The sequence below is a fragment of the Carlito syrichta genome, unplaced genomic scaffold (genome assembly GCF_000164805.1).
Source record: "Carlito syrichta isolate Samal-C Ts95f unplaced genomic scaffold, Tarsius_syrichta-2.0.1 Scaffold316004, whole genome shotgun sequence".
In the NCBI taxonomy this organism is placed as follows: Eukaryota; Metazoa; Chordata; class Mammalia; order Primates; family Tarsiidae; genus Carlito; species Carlito syrichta.
This window is the reverse complement of record NW_007260100.1, coordinates 535,102-551,772: the sequence shown is the minus strand read 5'-3', so window position 1 is coordinate 551,772 and position 16,671 is coordinate 535,102. Positions and strand designations below refer to the sequence as shown.

At 35.3% G+C, this 16,671-nt stretch overlaps 1 protein-coding gene across 1 annotated transcript in view; it reads right to left on the bottom strand.

Annotated features, from left to right (window-relative positions):
- The window catches only part of DIAPH2 (diaphanous related formin 2), a 650,570-nt gene that overhangs the window by 370,291 nt on the left and 263,608 nt on the right, over positions 1-16,671 (bottom strand). The window lies entirely within an intron of this gene.

Sequence of the window (16,671 nt, the reverse complement as noted above, 5' to 3'; positions counted from 1 at the left end):
GACCTGCTGGGCTCCGGTGATCCTTCCGCCTCAGCCTTCCAAGTGGCTGGAACTACAGGCACACGCTACCACGCCCGGCTAGTTTTTGATTTATTGTAGAGATGAGGTCTCGCCAAGTTGCCTGGGCGGGTCTTGAACTTGTGAGCTCAGGCAATCCACTCGCCTCAGCCTCCCAGAGCTGGGATTACAGACTGAGCCACCGAGCCCGGCCGGTTTGGCAATTTTTAAGAAACAAAATGATTTTATTTATCCATTAATGGCAAGAGGTAGTTTTAAGTGGCATTTGTAATTCACTATCCATATTCCTGAGATAAACATGGGGATATATAGTACTTTTGTAGTGCCCAGCCATTACTTAGCGTGGGAGGGAGGAAGGGAGAGAGAGAAAGAGGGAGAGTCCTGACAAAAGTTTCATAGACCAACCTCTTTTGGGCCTTGTTTCTCAGAGCCTTTTCTCTGGTGACTCATGGGGCCACGTCTTTCCTCTGTTGTTCTATATATTACTGCTACAAGACCTCTACTCGACCCAGTTATTGGTTACCCTGGGTTCACATATAGCTTTTTGGCAGTCAATCTTTCCCATAACTTCCCCTCCTCAACAGTCGGGATAATGTTTTCATTCATCTTTTAAACTTGCTTATATCCCTGAATTATTTGTTCAGTTTTTCTTTTTGTATATCTACCTAATTTTAAATTCCTGTGTACTCCTTCCTCCTTATTTTCAGCTAAAATAGCTGTATTAGAACAATGAAGAAAAAGTAATCTTGCCAACTCCTCTGGCTGTTATTTACCTTTCTTCATTTATTCATTTTCCACTGGTACCCTGTCCACACATACTCATATATATCCATGAAATTCACAATTGAATCACTAGCGAATGTAAATGATGGTGGCAGTTTTAAATCAAGAAATGCGAAATGCAAAAGTTATGAACATTTTACACTACTCAACTGAGATAATGATTTCCATGTTTCATGATGTGGCATAAATGTACTTCTATTATAATAAACTGTTTTGAAATTATTTTTTTAAAGTATGCACATATGAATGTAATTAAAATGCTCTGTAGCATTGTAAATCCAAAGTAATTTAGAGAACAACCTTTGCTGCTTTTACTGGAAAACTAACATCTGTCTGTTATTAAAGTTATGCAGCGCAAAGAACTCAATTAATTTCACTACTATGGTGGTTAAACTATGTACTCATTATTGAACAGTCTGAAGTTAAAATCAATTAAGACAATATAACAAACTTCCAGTAATTTTTCAACAACTAAGTTTATCTAACTCCCCTTTTTTTCCTTCCACAGAATTATTGGTTAAATAGGAAGAAACAACAGGAAAGTCATTTTCTCACCTTCACAGCTATTCACAGTGGACAGTCTATTGCTTCTGCTTCCTCCAATGCTGCTCAGAGCCCTTACAATCTGCCTTTCCCAGTCTCCTGAACCTCTTTTGTGGAAGGTCTCCAATAAATATGTCATGACCAAACTTCAAGGCCTAATAGCAGTTTATTCTTTTCAACTTTTGTGTGGAAGTTGATGGTGCTCTTTTACTTCCTAGTATCAGAAAAAATGCTTTCTTCCCTTGGCTTCTGAGACATAGCACCAGTTTTGGTTTTCCTCCTTCTCTTTCATAAGACTCTCTTTGCAAGTTCTTTTCAATCCCCATACTAAATATAAACATTATTCTCTAAGATTTTATCTGCAACCTCCCACTTCTCTCCACAGACCCCTTGGAATTCACCTACTATCTTTTTTGGCAACTTCCAAATATCCCCCTAGGTAGGAACTTCTAACTGAACATTTAAAATCTCTATCCAGAGTATGACAGCACTATTGTAAACCCATCATCATGTTCATGTTGCCCTCCTACTTTAGTAGATATCATTTCTAGCTTCCTTGTTTCCCAAAAAAGTATGCTTTCATCCATCTTGGCTCAAAAACCCTTACTTATAAGTCTTTTAAATTTTATTTTATTTTTACTGAGTCAGGATCTTGCTCTGTCCCCTGGCTGAAGTGCGTACTTCAACCTTGGACTCCTGGGCTCAAGTAATCTTCCTGCCTCAGTCTCCCAAATAGCTGGGATTACAGGCGTGCTCCACCATGCCCAGTTAATTAACAAAATTTTTTTTTTTTTTGGTAGAGATAGTGTCTATGTTTCCTAGGCTAGTCTTGAACTCCTGGCCTTAAGGGATCCTCCCAATTCAGCCTCTCAAAACACTGGGATTACAGGCATAAGCCACCACGTCCAACCATATTTGATTCTTTTTACTCACTTGTCTTTTGTCTTTTGTCAATTGCCTGGTTTACCACTGGGCTGTCTATACTTGATTCATATTGCTACAAACTAGTTAAGAAGTTTGTCTTCCATGTCTCACATGGAAGATAATAATAGCTATTTAACTAGTCTTCAAACCCCACCCCTTCCTCTGATACAGTCTCATCACTTCTTCCAAATAAGTGGCAATTTATGACCATACTCTCCATTATTGCAGATTGATAATTCTTACTATGTGAATTCCATGCTATCAGGTTTTATTAAGTTACTATTCTACTGTATCTGTATGGGAAAAGGTCACAAGCATGTGCATACAGTGGGATCTCACAGACAGGACAAAGTCATTTCTGACCACAATTATCTTGAGAAAAGGCTTATCTTTCATTTTAGAAACTGGAATTGGGAGAGTGGTCCTTACAGAAACAGACAAAAGGATATAGCCTCTCTTTGCATATTCAAGGGCCATAAGATCCAAAATGATTATCATGGCTGATGAGTAAAAAATGACAATCAAAACAAGGAAGCAGACGAAAATGGTGGAAATGAGGAGTCGAGGCAAAGCCTCTCACTTTCCATAGGTCTCCATATGGAATGGGCTGGGCCCTGTAGGCTGCATTAGCTAGAGGAAGATTAGAATCCTGTGCTTTGCAAGTCAATTGTTTAGCTTTCTTATACCTTTCCTGTTTATTCCTTAGCAAGTGTCTTGATAAAAATCTCAACCTTTCTCAATTGTGTTAAAGAAAAGGAAGCATCCTCAACCCTGTTCCATGCTTGGGTACACCCAAGGTTTTCATTAATTTATAAAACATCATGCTAAAAAAAATCAAGAAGTAGCATGCATTATACAAAATAATTGATGCCAAACTACTGGCAACTTTTTTTTAGAGAAAATCCATTGGGAGGTAAATGCATAAAATATGTTTATTTTATGATGATTTGGGGCAAATTCTCTCTTGATACATTGGGAAAAGGAATGGGCATAAGGGCTAGATAATAAACAATCTACAGTTGGGTTGATTTTAATTTGGTTTAAAAATTGAATTCAAAGGTTATTAATTATTAGATTGATGTCAACCAATAGGAGGTTTCTGGCAGTTAGTCATGGGCATTTCTTCTTGTTCCTTTTTCAACAAATCAGTGACTGAGAAGAAGCTGTTTAAATGCATACTTGCTAAATTTGCAAATGAAACATCACCCAAGGGATTGCTAATATGCTAGACAACAGAATCAGGATTCAAAATTATGTAATGAGTAACAATGTTGAACCAAAACCAAACAAAATTAAATTTAACAGAGATAAACACAAATCTTACAGTTAGTTTTTAAAAAAATCAATTATATAGGTTCAGGATTTGGAACAATCTAACTTGATTGTAGTTTGTGTTAGAAAAAGAAAAAAAAAAGAAGAATGAAGGCTTCTAGTTGACCAGAGTCAATATGCACACACAGCAAAATACAATTACACATCTAAGTCTGTCATTGATAATCTATGATGGGAGCCTACACTTTACAATTGACTTTTAAACCTATAATGTATAAGGCATTGTTCAATTGTATTCTGTAAAGGTAAAACAGGAGGAGCCTGAAAGGAATTCCAAGTCATTGGACATTCACCTCTCAGGGGTGCTACAGAAAGTACTGCTGCATTAAAAAAAGAGATTAAATTGGATGATCCTCTAAGGTCCCTTACCACAAACAAGATTTCATGATTCTATGAAACAAGTATTAGCCCAAATCATGTGAGAATCACGACTTCAAAGTTTTCTACCATTTTCCAATCTGCTACTCATTCTTAGTTTGGATACTGTGCAAACAAAATTCCTGACTGCCCTAACATTACTAAGATAGTGTTTTGAGTTCATTTGCCAATCATAACGATTGGTCTCACTGAGCCATATATGCTTTAACCCAATCTCCCCAGATACCAGAGGCATGTTTGTAAAATGAACTAGTTGGATTTAGGATTTCAGCTTCTGATTGTGGAGTAGGGATTTTTTTTTTCACCTGAAACTAAGGGACCAAATCTGCCTCAATAAACGATGAGCTAAACAGCCAAACTTTATGCTTTACAAACCTTTCCCCCCCAACAACCACTGTGTGACTGTGGGATATGCATGCATGCATGCATATATGTAAGAGTATAGGCATGCATGCATGTATACGTATGTGTGTATATATGTATATGACATGGTGGTATTAGAATTAAAATGAAGGAAAAGAAGGAAGAGGTGACAACACAGTCATATGTGATATAATACACTATTTGCAACAAGACAAGTTACTAGCTGGTTTCCAAATTGAAAACTGAGAGGGAGGCCCTTGCATGTCAATGATGGGAAAAAGGCAAGAAGAACAGAAGGGAAAAGAGGAAAATGAAAGCTTATGGCCCTAGTGGCAGACATTTCAACAGGGAAACCATAATCAGAGTTTCATGGAGGCTTGATTTACTCCAATATAATACTTTTTTCATGATAATCATGTCATTATTTGGTCACAATTAGAAATATTGGTCAAATAAAACCTCTAAAAATGGGAAGTTTCACCTGGTATGGGGTTATGGCACTAAAAATCAACAGAAGCCAGCCAGAAGTAAATTGCACATTGGCAAATTGCATTTTGCTGCTCATTAGTATTTGAAGTTTAGTGCATTCAGTTCCATATCAGGGAGCCTACAAAATACAAATAATGTCCATTTTCCTTCTCATTTTTTGGTTGTTCACGCAGCACATATTTATCTTAATGAGTACATGGCTTTTCAAATTATAGTTGTAAAACAAAATAGCACTATTTGCATTTCAGAGTAATCGGTAATATCCAGCTTGAATTTTGTCCAGAACAAAAATGGTTGTAAAGAGAATCTGTCATGCTGATCGGTTCAAAATCTGAAATTATAGCTTAAAAATCTGCTACAAAATGATAAAATTGTTTCTTGCGTGTGATATTAAAATTTAGGAAAGGCCTGGTTTAATATTACAAGAGAAAATAGGCAAAGATCACCTTTTGAGAAGATTGCAGTCTATACAAACTTGACGTAGGACCTACTTAGCCCCTTACAATCTGATCTTTGTCCTTTTTACTCTGCTGAAATTATTCTTGCAGCATCAGCAATATGACCTAGACCAACCAATCAAATGATTTACTTTTTAAATCCTCAACCCACTAGTTTAATGGCTCCAAGAAAAACAGAAAATTCTCTCCCAAGGAGGAGCCAGTCAACAGTGGACCTGAGCTGGCAGCAAGAGCAGCTCCAAGAGAAAGTAAAACTTTCAAAAACTATCCCAGGAAGATTAGAATAGACATTCCCTGAGGGGAGAGACATATCCCAAGGTGACATTTCCCAATGGATGTCCTATACCCTAATTAAAACAAATTCACAAAAAAAAAAAAAAAAAAGATCATTGATTAACTCTTTCTTCTGAAACTTTTCTCTTCCATAGGTTTTCTAAACACTGTTCTAGCATGCTTCTCCCATTCAGCTTCTCTGACTTTTCCTTCTCTGGCAACTGTTATTTCTGTATTCAAATGAAGTATTCACCAAAGTTCTTTCCTTGCCCTTCTTTCCTTCTTACACTTTCTCCCTAGTGATCTATTTTAATCTCATCATTTTAATTATTATTTTTGTGAGGATAATTGCAAAAATAGGTCATTATTGATATCCACCACTCTTCTAATTAAAACACCATATGTTCATCTCCTATTGAGCAATTCAAGCAATATATTCAATGTATACTTGAAACTAGAGAAGTTCAAGAATAATATCTCCCCAAGACAGAATTCTTTCTCTGAACTCACCAATCTTCTCCTTTAAAAAAAAAAAAAGGAAAAATTGTAGGGGGTTTGTGACTGTAATCCCAGGGTTGTAGTAGGCTGAGGTGGGAAGATCTATTAAAACCAGGAGGTCAAAGTTGCAGTGAGCTGTGATTGTGCCACTGTACTCCAGCCTGGGCAATAGAGCAAGATCCTGTCTCTAAGAAAAGGAAAAAATAAAAATAAAAACATAAAAAACAAACAAACAAAAACAAACAAACGAAAAACCATGCATCCCTATTCAGCAAGTAATTCAGGTTCAGAATTGTCTCTGGTCAATTTCTGGCCACATAAAGATATCGAGTATGTTAAGTCGTTCTTTCTAATGTCAGTTGCATCAATTTTGGTTTAGTTTCTTCTTTCTTGGACTATTATAATAACCTAATACTTAGTTACTCCTTCAGTTTGTCCTCCATCCATTTTATTAATATCTGTCAGATCAATCTTCTCAAAACCACCTTTGATAATATGCCTCTGCTACTCAAAATTATTCAATGGCCTTCCCTCTGCCATATAAAAAAAAAGAAAACTATTTAACATGGCATTCAAGGCCATCATGATATGTTCTCTAACTTGCTTCTCAGCAGAATTTCTCTCAATATCATATACATATCCTATGTTTCAGCCAAGATGGACTACTTATTGCTCGTCAAATGTAGTCTGCACTTTCTTTATCTTGTATCTTGGTTTAATGTGTTTTTTCTATCTAGAATTCAAACCTTTTCTCTCCCCACTATCATCCCTAACCCCCACAGGTCATACTAAGATCTTAACCATCTTGGAATCCCAAGAAGGGATCTCATCAAGGGATTCTACCACCTTTCTGAAGCTTTCCCTAGGTCCCTAACTAGAAGCTGTCCCTACTTTCACTGAACTCCCAGGATGTCTCATGTATTTCAGACTCCATTTTTATTGTTAAGGATACTGAAAAATGACAGTAAATAGTGAGAGGCTAAGCAAATGGTTGACTGAGGCCTTAAAATGGTGCTTATAAACTTTTCCTAACTATCCTAGAGAATATGACATACTAACACATCATGATCTTGTTTTAAAAACTAAATTTATAACACATTATTGGCTATAATCAGTAAAACACATAAAATGCTAAAATAGTTAGTTACCTATTTATATACATCATCTTGTAAAAAAAAAACAAAACAAAAATAACTACCACTGTCACATTAACTAAAATAGGACTAGATGAGGATGTGGTAGAGAAGTCCTTTGTTAAAACATACATCCTGAGTGTAGGATCACAAGAGAACCAACAATGTTCTTTGGTTGAATGAACATTTAACACATACACATTAGCAACCCCATCATCACACCTAATATCATTCTACATGGTGTATAGTAAAGGCTGGTTTAATCTAAAGTATAGGGTGGTTGTCTTAGTCTGTCTGCACTGCTATAACAGAATACCACAGACTGGGTAATTTATAAACAATAGAAATTTATTTCTCACCATTTTGGAGACTGGGAAATCTAAGGCCAAAGCACTGGCAGGTTGTGTTTCTGGAGAGGGCTACTCTTTGCTTCCAAGAAGGCATCTTGATGCTATGTCCTCCAGAGAAAACAAATGCTTTGTCCTCACATAGTAGAAGAGTGGAAGAAAATGAACTCACTCCCTCAGACCTTTCTATAAGAGCCTTAATCACATCCATGATAATTTTGACCCCATGGATCTAATCACCTCCTAAAAACTCCACCTCTTAATACTATCACATTATCGATTAAGTTTCAACACATGAATTTTGGGAAACATACAGACTGTAGCAGTGGTGAAATAAGAGCAAACAAAAATATAAACCTGTTACAGGTATAGGATTGCTTAATCATTGTCCTGGAAAGCTAGAAGTACACTAATCTTTAAAATTAATAATAATAACTATTGATATCAAATAACAATCTTTGTTTTCCATATCTTAAAAGAGTAATACTATCATATATTCTATGGATCATTCTCTGAGAAAGCCTTAAACATATCCAGACTTTAAGTTAATTTTGCAGTACAGAGAAATACCAGTTTATTGGTAGAATTCTAGAGCACAGAGTGTTTAGGTCACTGGTCAAGGCAAGAAAATGCCTCAAGGTTTTCTTATTCCCAATCTTGTGCTTTATTCAATAGACCAGGAAGAAAAGCCAATTAGCAGGTTGATTTTTTTTCTTTTCTTTAAGTAGGCTTGTGAGAATGATCACACAAAAGGAATGTAGAAAAAATAAGCAAATTTGAAACAAAAGTGCAAATTTGAAACAAAATTGCAAGGGAAAAGTATAGATTCTATACAGTGTTTGAAACTACAGTAAAATTATGGCGGGGAGACGGATAAAGGAAGGAAAAAAGAAAGGGGAATGGAATATGACTGAAGACTTTCATATAGGTGCTTTGTTCTGAGTATAATAAAGAAGTCAGATAAGCCAGTAAGTCTGGTGAGAAACTGAAAGCCAGCAAAGTATAAAGAAATTCAAATGCAGAAAATCTAGAAAGTTTGGAGGAAGCATAGTCAAGTGGCTAGAATACTGGAATGGGAAGAGAACTGGGTTCTAATCCCATATAACCACCTTTTTGCTATATTGTATTTGACAAATAACTAAAATTGTAAGACTTCTTTCTTCATTGGTAAAACGACGTTAGAAAAGATAGCATCTCAAGCTTATTCTAGCACTAAGAGTATATGACATAGAATTCTGATAAACAGAGTCACACCCAGCTGGGTGAAGGAGCCAGGAAAATGCTCAAAGACTATTGAGATAACTATATAGTCAGCCCTCTGTATCTGTGGGTTCTGCATCCATGGGTTAAACCAATCATGAATTGAAAATATTTCCGCAAAAAAGATGGATGGTTGCATATGTATTAAACATGTACAGGCCTTTTTTTCTTGTCATTATTCCCTAAGCAATAAAGTATAACAACTGTTTACATAATATTTACATTGTATTGGGTATTATAAGTAATCCAGAGGTTCCCAATTTTACCCTACAACTCCACAAGTCTTGGAGCACAGGCAATTCATAGAATAACATAATAACATACAGAAACTTGAAAGCACTCCATCTGATGACATCTTCTGAACATACCTGTGAAGGATAACTCCACCAATTGTTCTATAAAGTAGACAAATGATTCACAAATAAACACCAAAGAAGATATGTTGTCAGTTAATTTACATAGTCATCATATACCTGGAATATAACTGACTTTTCACACCTCTTTCATCTGTAAAAATATTTTTAGTTCAGCTGGCACTAATCTTTGCAGTCTTGTCAAATGCTTAAAATGAATTTACTAGAGCAAGTAGCATCTGGCTAAACTAATCACAGGCAGTTGTCAGCTATTTTACTGCAAATCATCAGTAGAAATGACCAAAGTGGAGGAAGGAGTTTAAAAAGGCAACGATTCCAACACAACCAGTACTTTAATACAAATATAGTAATTAATTTCCATGCAGGCTGACATTAATGTTACAAATAATATAATTTGCCATTCAGGCCCCAGCATACTGCTATTCTGTCTGTCAGCAGAATCAAGAAGAAAGTTGAGACATTTTACTAAAAGAGAATGAAAGAATGCAGTCCTTTGAAAAATTTTCAGTTCATGAATTTCTTAAAATCAGGGTTCAGAAGACTTTTAATACTCTTTTCTCCTTTTTATTCAGCTGGCCAAACACCGCTTTATATTTTCCCAGAATGTAAGGCAGTACAGAGCTATGGCACCACCTATTGTGACATTACTTAAGTGCTGATATCAAATGACAGCCTATTAGATATTGGAGGAACAGATCAGGGAATTTAGTTAGAGGAATGTAAATGATTATTCTCTTCAATAGTTCCTTCTGAGACCATAATGCTATAAAAATTATTTGCAAAAGAGAAGCCTCAAACCTGCTGTAACTTTCTTCTAATCTATTGGAAATAGGTTCACAATGCAGTATGTGTACACGTAGCAGTATGGCATAACAACATTCTTTCATTTAAGAGGCAAAAAACATAATGGTTACTATAATCCCTTGTCTAGACATCTTCAGAGTATTCAAAGTACATTCTTTCTTCCCTCTATCCCTCCCTTCCGTCCAGAAATGCATGCTAACAGGCATATAGCTATTAGACTGATAAATCCTCACTAAGTCACTATCCACTAAGGAAAGAACAGTTCTAAGATAATGTCTGCAAACGTCAGATCAAACTGGTTCAGGTACTTCTCTTTAATAAATGTTTTACAGAAGTGATTCTAGTTGGAACACAGAAAGCAGGATGAGTAAAAAAATAATTAAAATACCACAATGGAATGATGTATATGCAGTTTTGCTAGTAGCTTTTTAAAACACACACACTTAGAAATGTAACTCCAAGAATTGGGTTTCTGCAGAACCTCACAGTAGGATAATTCATTATTTAAAATTTTAATGTTTCATGGGAAAACAGCTTTACAGACATAAAGGAATCAACTTATTTTATGAAAGCTCTTATAAATAGTTTTTGCCCATTAATATCTAGGACAACTAAAGACATATTACTCTAACCCTCTCTCATGGTGAGGACTTCTTCTTGTAATAAAGTCATAAAGCATACACATCAATATTTCTTTCTCACACAGCAGTATCCTCCTTCTTAATACACATGAGAAGGCATCCTAAAACCCAAGTATAATTTCTCCATGTTCCTTTTGGTATCCTAAGGATTAATTTTAAAACTGTATATTCTTGCCATGCCTTCTATTTGACTTCCTTTTTTTCCAGTATAGTAAAGTAGTTAAAATGCTTGGGGCCTTTGACAATCTGTGGGAATTTAGGAAAGTTACAAAATCTCCCCAGGTTCTAGCTTTTTCATCTGTAAAACGAGGAGAGTAATAGTACTTTGCCTATCAGGGTTTGTGTGAAGTATCCAAGAGATAATGCATATAAAAAATTTATTATGTGCTAGGCACTGTACTAAATCCTTAATAAATGTTACTGTCATTTTACTGCTATGTTAACTACTATTTTATTTAACTCTTTTTGCACTTTTTATAAATACTCCTAAGAGGAACATTTATGATTTGGGTATATGCAATCCAAAACTCAAAAAGAGATATAAATATATATCCACATATGCCAGCGATTTTCATAAGAAAGATTCATATTTAGGAATTGTATTGTATATGCTATGCATACTAGTGTAACAGAGCAAATCAAAATCCCAGCTAGTCATAACTATGTTCCAGCACCGTGGTGGTTATTGGGGAAACAGAAATAAAGTTCAATGGCAGAGATTTTACTTGTAGTTGTGGTATGCGGGGAAGCCTATAAGGAGAGGGTGGTAACTTAACTAAATCTTAAATTATGGATTGGATTTAAACTTTAAAAGTATTGGACACAGGAATCCTAGGTGGAGAGAATATCATACAGACAGAAGTAGAAAAGTATATTCTGTGAATAGTGAACAGAAAGTAATTGAGTTCATCTGGAGTACATAGTCCCTAATGGAAAGTTATAGGAGTTAGTTTGAAACTAGGGGACTTGATCTTCAGAACAAAGTATTTGGATTTTGATTGATAAATAGCAGCATGATTAGTTCTGTATATATGCAATAAAAAAGGGTCCCATCAGGTACATCTGTTAAACTCTTCATTTGAGCCCTTTTCCCATTACAATGTAAAAAATAATAATAATAATAAAGCTTTATTTTTCTCTTTATTTTTCAAGCAGTGTATTCTTAATAAGAAAAATTCAGAGGCTATATAAAAGTGCACAGAACATTTAATCTCACTTGTTAATGGTCTAGTGGGTACAATGCTTGACAAAGAAGGAGATATAGATGATTCTGTAAGTAGTAATGATATTCAAGTTATTTGGCCTTTTGTAAATCTAAACTGAGAGTCTAGTTCTAATTATCAATTTAGTTCCTAAGCAACACTAGCATTAGGTAAGATGCCATCTACATTGACCCTTTTTGCTGGAAATCACAAAAGTCTTGAGAAAAAAAAGGTTTTGAACTGATTTATCACATTCCTTAAGACAGCAAGCACGCAGGAAAACTAGGGTTCAAGTAGCTCAAGGTTAAGAAAGAGAGAAAGCTTATATTTGTTTTTCAGAAAACAGAATCCTCTCTAAGAAGATTTTTAAATATTTTTAAATTCTAAAAATATATTTCAAATTTGTTTCGGTAAACTATTAGTATAATATAGACACTAAAGTTCCTCAATGACAACACAGACATATATATACAAATGGGATTGTGTTTGATTCTAGAACGCATACAATGTTTATATTTGCACTTATAAGCTACATGGAAGACCATTATGTGACCTACAATTCTATGAAAGTTTCCTGTTTTAAAAAAGCTTGCCACACATACAAACAACTGCTGCAATTCTATCCAGATCTTTTCTATGAATAAGACCTCTTCCTGTCACAGAACTCCTCTTCCCTCCTATGAACTACCTCTTGCTGCTGGATATTTCCCTTCTGATTGTTGCAATGAAAGCAACTCTTTCTAAGCCTTCTCTTTGTATGGCATGGTTTGTAGACCTATCATTGTCAGAGTGTTTCCCCTCTGACATACTCCAGTGGGCCAATAGTCTAAATCTTTAAGAATATGTCAATGAAAAACCACCTTTTCATATTTAGATATTAATTGAAATATTTTCTAAAAAAATAAATGCTAAAAACTGGAAATATGCTAAATGCCTAATAATAGAATATTGGCTATGTATAAACCATACTACATGATATAATGCTGCACTACCTTTAAAAATCATGAAGAATACTTAGTGAAAAGAAAACATGGTATATTCTTATGCAAGAAAATCATGATCAATATGTCTATACTGTATTTTTTGTTTGGAAAACCAGTTTATAAAAATGCACAGAAAAAAATAAACCTAAGTGCTAAAAACTAAAATAATAGCAATAGATATATGGTTGGATTGCATAAAATATTTATTTTCTTCTTTTTAATTCTTTCCAAAAGTATCTACAATGAACAATTACTTTTTTAATAAGTGAAAAGCATTGTATTTAAAGAATTGGTAAAAATTTAACTATTATAGAAGAAAATATGTTATTGCCAATTCCTCCTTTTTCTCTCTCTCTTCAATCTATAGCACTGTAGTGTCTCACAGATCATACTCCAGGCCTCATTCCTTTTCTACCTATAATCATTCCTTTGGTAAATATCTCACCATGTATCATGGTTTCAAAGACTGACTATATGCACCAATGTGTCTCAGACTTACATATCCCAGCTGGACCTCTCCCCGTAAGTCCAGACTCATCTATCCAACTACCTTCTTGACATCCCTATCTGGAAAATTGATTGGCATGAGAAAATTAACACATCTAGAAAGAACCCCTTTCACCTGTCCCTAAACTTGCTGTAGTAGAGCTTTCTTATCTATTTAAATAACAACTTTCTAGTTTATCATGTTTAAAAAAATGAATTACTTATTTTTGACTTGTCTATTTTTTTCACAAACCATAACTATCAATTTGCAAATCTTTGGTTTCAAAATATATAAAGAATCTGGTCATTTTCCCACTACTGCCACAACCTGGTAGAAGCCACCATCATGTCTGCCTCAATTACTAAAACAGCCTTCTTTCTACATGTTCTCCCAACTTCCTCCCTTACTTGCCTACAGACTATTTCAAAATAGCAGAAGTAATTATCTTTTTAAAGCCTGCCATTTCTCTGTTGAAAACTTTTCAATGCCTCCTCATCTCAAAGTAAAAGTTCAAGTCTTTACAATGGCCTAGGAGTCCCTAGCTGATCTGGGTCTTTGTTATCAACTGGACCTCAACTTCTAATACTCTTCCTTTTGCTCACTTGATTCTAGCTACTTGGCCTTCCTTGGTCTTTATTTTCCTCAAACTTTCCATGCACATAACTGCCTTGTGACCTTTGCGTTTCATTGTTATGTCTTACAGTAACTTACCTTTGACCGCTTACATTCTCATCTTGCTTTATTATTCTCCACAACATGCATTATCATCCTTCATACAAAATCTGCTGCTATGGACCAAATGTTTGTGTCCACCTCCATCCCCAAATTTGTGTGTTGAAAACCAAATCCCTAGAGTGGTGGTATTTGGAGATGGGGCTTTTGGGAAGTAATTAGCTCATAAGGGTGTATCTCTTGTGATAGAATTAGTATCCTTTAAAAAGTGACACAAAAGAGTCTGCTAAAAAGAGACACAAGAGTTTGCTTCCTGTCTGCTCTCTCTGCCATGTGAAGACACAGTAAGAAGGCAGCCATCTGCAAAACAGGAAGAGGGCCTTCGCCAGAACCAGGACATTCTGGCATACTGATCTCTGATTTCCCAGCTTCCAGAAATGTGAGAAATACGTTTCTGTTGTTTAAGCCATCCAGTCCATGGCATTCTGTAATAGCAACCAGATCTGACACTTGCATACTTGTTTACTGTTTTCCTTTCTATCTCAAGAACGTATAAACTCCAAGAGTCTAGGTGTTTGGTTTTTTTTGATGTTTTTTTCACTGCCATAACCACAGTACTTGGAACAGTGTCTGACAGTAGTAGGTAATCAACAAGTATTGTTTGATCACATGAAAGAAAATATAGGAAAATGTCTTCACGATCTCAGGGTTGAAAGGATTTCTTATACAAAACACAAAAAGTCTAAGCACTAAATTAATTAAAATGGCTAATTAAAATGACTGTTTAAAATTCTGCTTTTTAAAAGGCACATTTTTAAAAGTAAAAATATAAGCCACTACTGTGACCAGATGTTTGCAGGACATATAACTGACAATGGATTTGTATCTGTAATATTTCAAGTACTCATTAACAGAATTTTAAAAAAGACAAATAACCCAAAAGAAAGACAGGAAAAAGACTTATCAGTCTTTTTGAATAGCCAATCAAAAATTTGAGCCTCATTTGTGCAATTTTAAATAAAAATGATACACCATTTTAACCCACTAGACTGGCAAAATTTACCCCCTTTTTTTTTTTGCTGCTGTTTTTGTTTTTTGAGACAGGATCTCAGTCTGTGGCTCAGGCTGGAGTGCAGTGGTATGATCCTGGCTCATTGCAACCTTGAACTCCTGGGTTCAAGTTATCCTTCCACTTCAACCTCCTGAGTAGCTGGAACTACAGACAATTAAGCAGTATGCAAACAGGTTTACTATTTAAAAGATGAGTCAGTAAGAGAGAGAAACAGAGAGAGAAGAGAAAAAGGAGGAGGGGGGAGGAGGAGGGGATGGGTTATAAGGAGTTGCAATTTTAATCATGAAGAATCATGAAGAATATCTTGTGTTTGTTGCCTATAATTGCTATACTTGTTTATTCTCAAATTGCATCTGTCTATGAAGAATAGATGTCAAATGAAATGTTCACAAACAAAACAACACAATTTACAGGTTAAGATTTTTAAAATCTTATTCTGGTAATCCTTTTTTTGAAACTCTTTTATGACTCCCATGAAACACTAGCCCTGCCAATAGAATATCCTACAACCTCTTTCTCCACCTAAATGGCAGCTCTTCAGAGACGCCATCTCTGAGCATTCCGTCAGAAGGAGGCCTCCTCCTGTACCCACCCTATAGTATTATTATCTGTGATTGTACCCAGTCTGTTTCTTTCCTATCATATTTTAAAGTTTATAGTTGTGTAACTGTTACTAATTGTCTATCTCTCCTATGAGACTGTTGAGAGCCAGGGGCAGTAACCACATCTATCTTGATCACCATTGTATGACCAGTGCCCAGTTTAATGCCTGGCATGAATTCAGCATTCAGTAAGTAGTTGTTTAAAGAATGAAATACGTAACATGTCCTCACTCTGCTTTGCTGTTTACCATAAAATACTTCTCTCTTGTCCTCTGCTGTAGTTTCCATTTTGTTTTTATGATGTTTTGGGGTGTCTTGAGGGCAGTTATTTGACAGAGGACCATACAGCAAACCCCATGATGTATAATATTTTATATCATTTACTGTATAAAATCCTAACCCATCATTTGTATTTCAAGAAGTTGTAAAACACTACTAGGTGAAAAGATAAAGAGGATAATTTTAATTTATTTTTAAATACTCAGAAAAGTAACAGTAAAGACTTCTAAGATTCAATGGTCAAGGATGCAAACGAATTATTGAGAAAGCTGATAATAGGTACATATTATCTGAAAAATTAAGAGTTATCCATGTTAAAATAGTAAAGCCAATGTGTAAGAAGACATATATTTCTAAATGCGATGTATTGCTTTGGTTCAGAGTTACCAATTTCAGTTTAACTAAGGGAATTCACTTTTAAAAAAATGTTTTTTAAATAGTAATGTTCACTCAGAACTGTAAGTCTGCCTCACTTTTGCAGACAGATCATAAGGCTAGGGAAAGGGGAATTTTATATGATTTCTTTTTGGAAAGTAAGAAAGATAGGCATGTCTTGGGTATTTCTAGGTATAGGTACAGTTGCATAACCTGTCTGTACAAGCTACTCCAGCCCAGGTGATCCTGATCTACAGTGCTATGGATTGGTTGTTGTGTACTGTCGCTTAGCTCTTTTCAATATATTCATTTACTTATTCCTTGTCTCCAACTAGACTCTAAGTACTTTAACGTTCTAGAACATCTCTGAAATGGGACTAA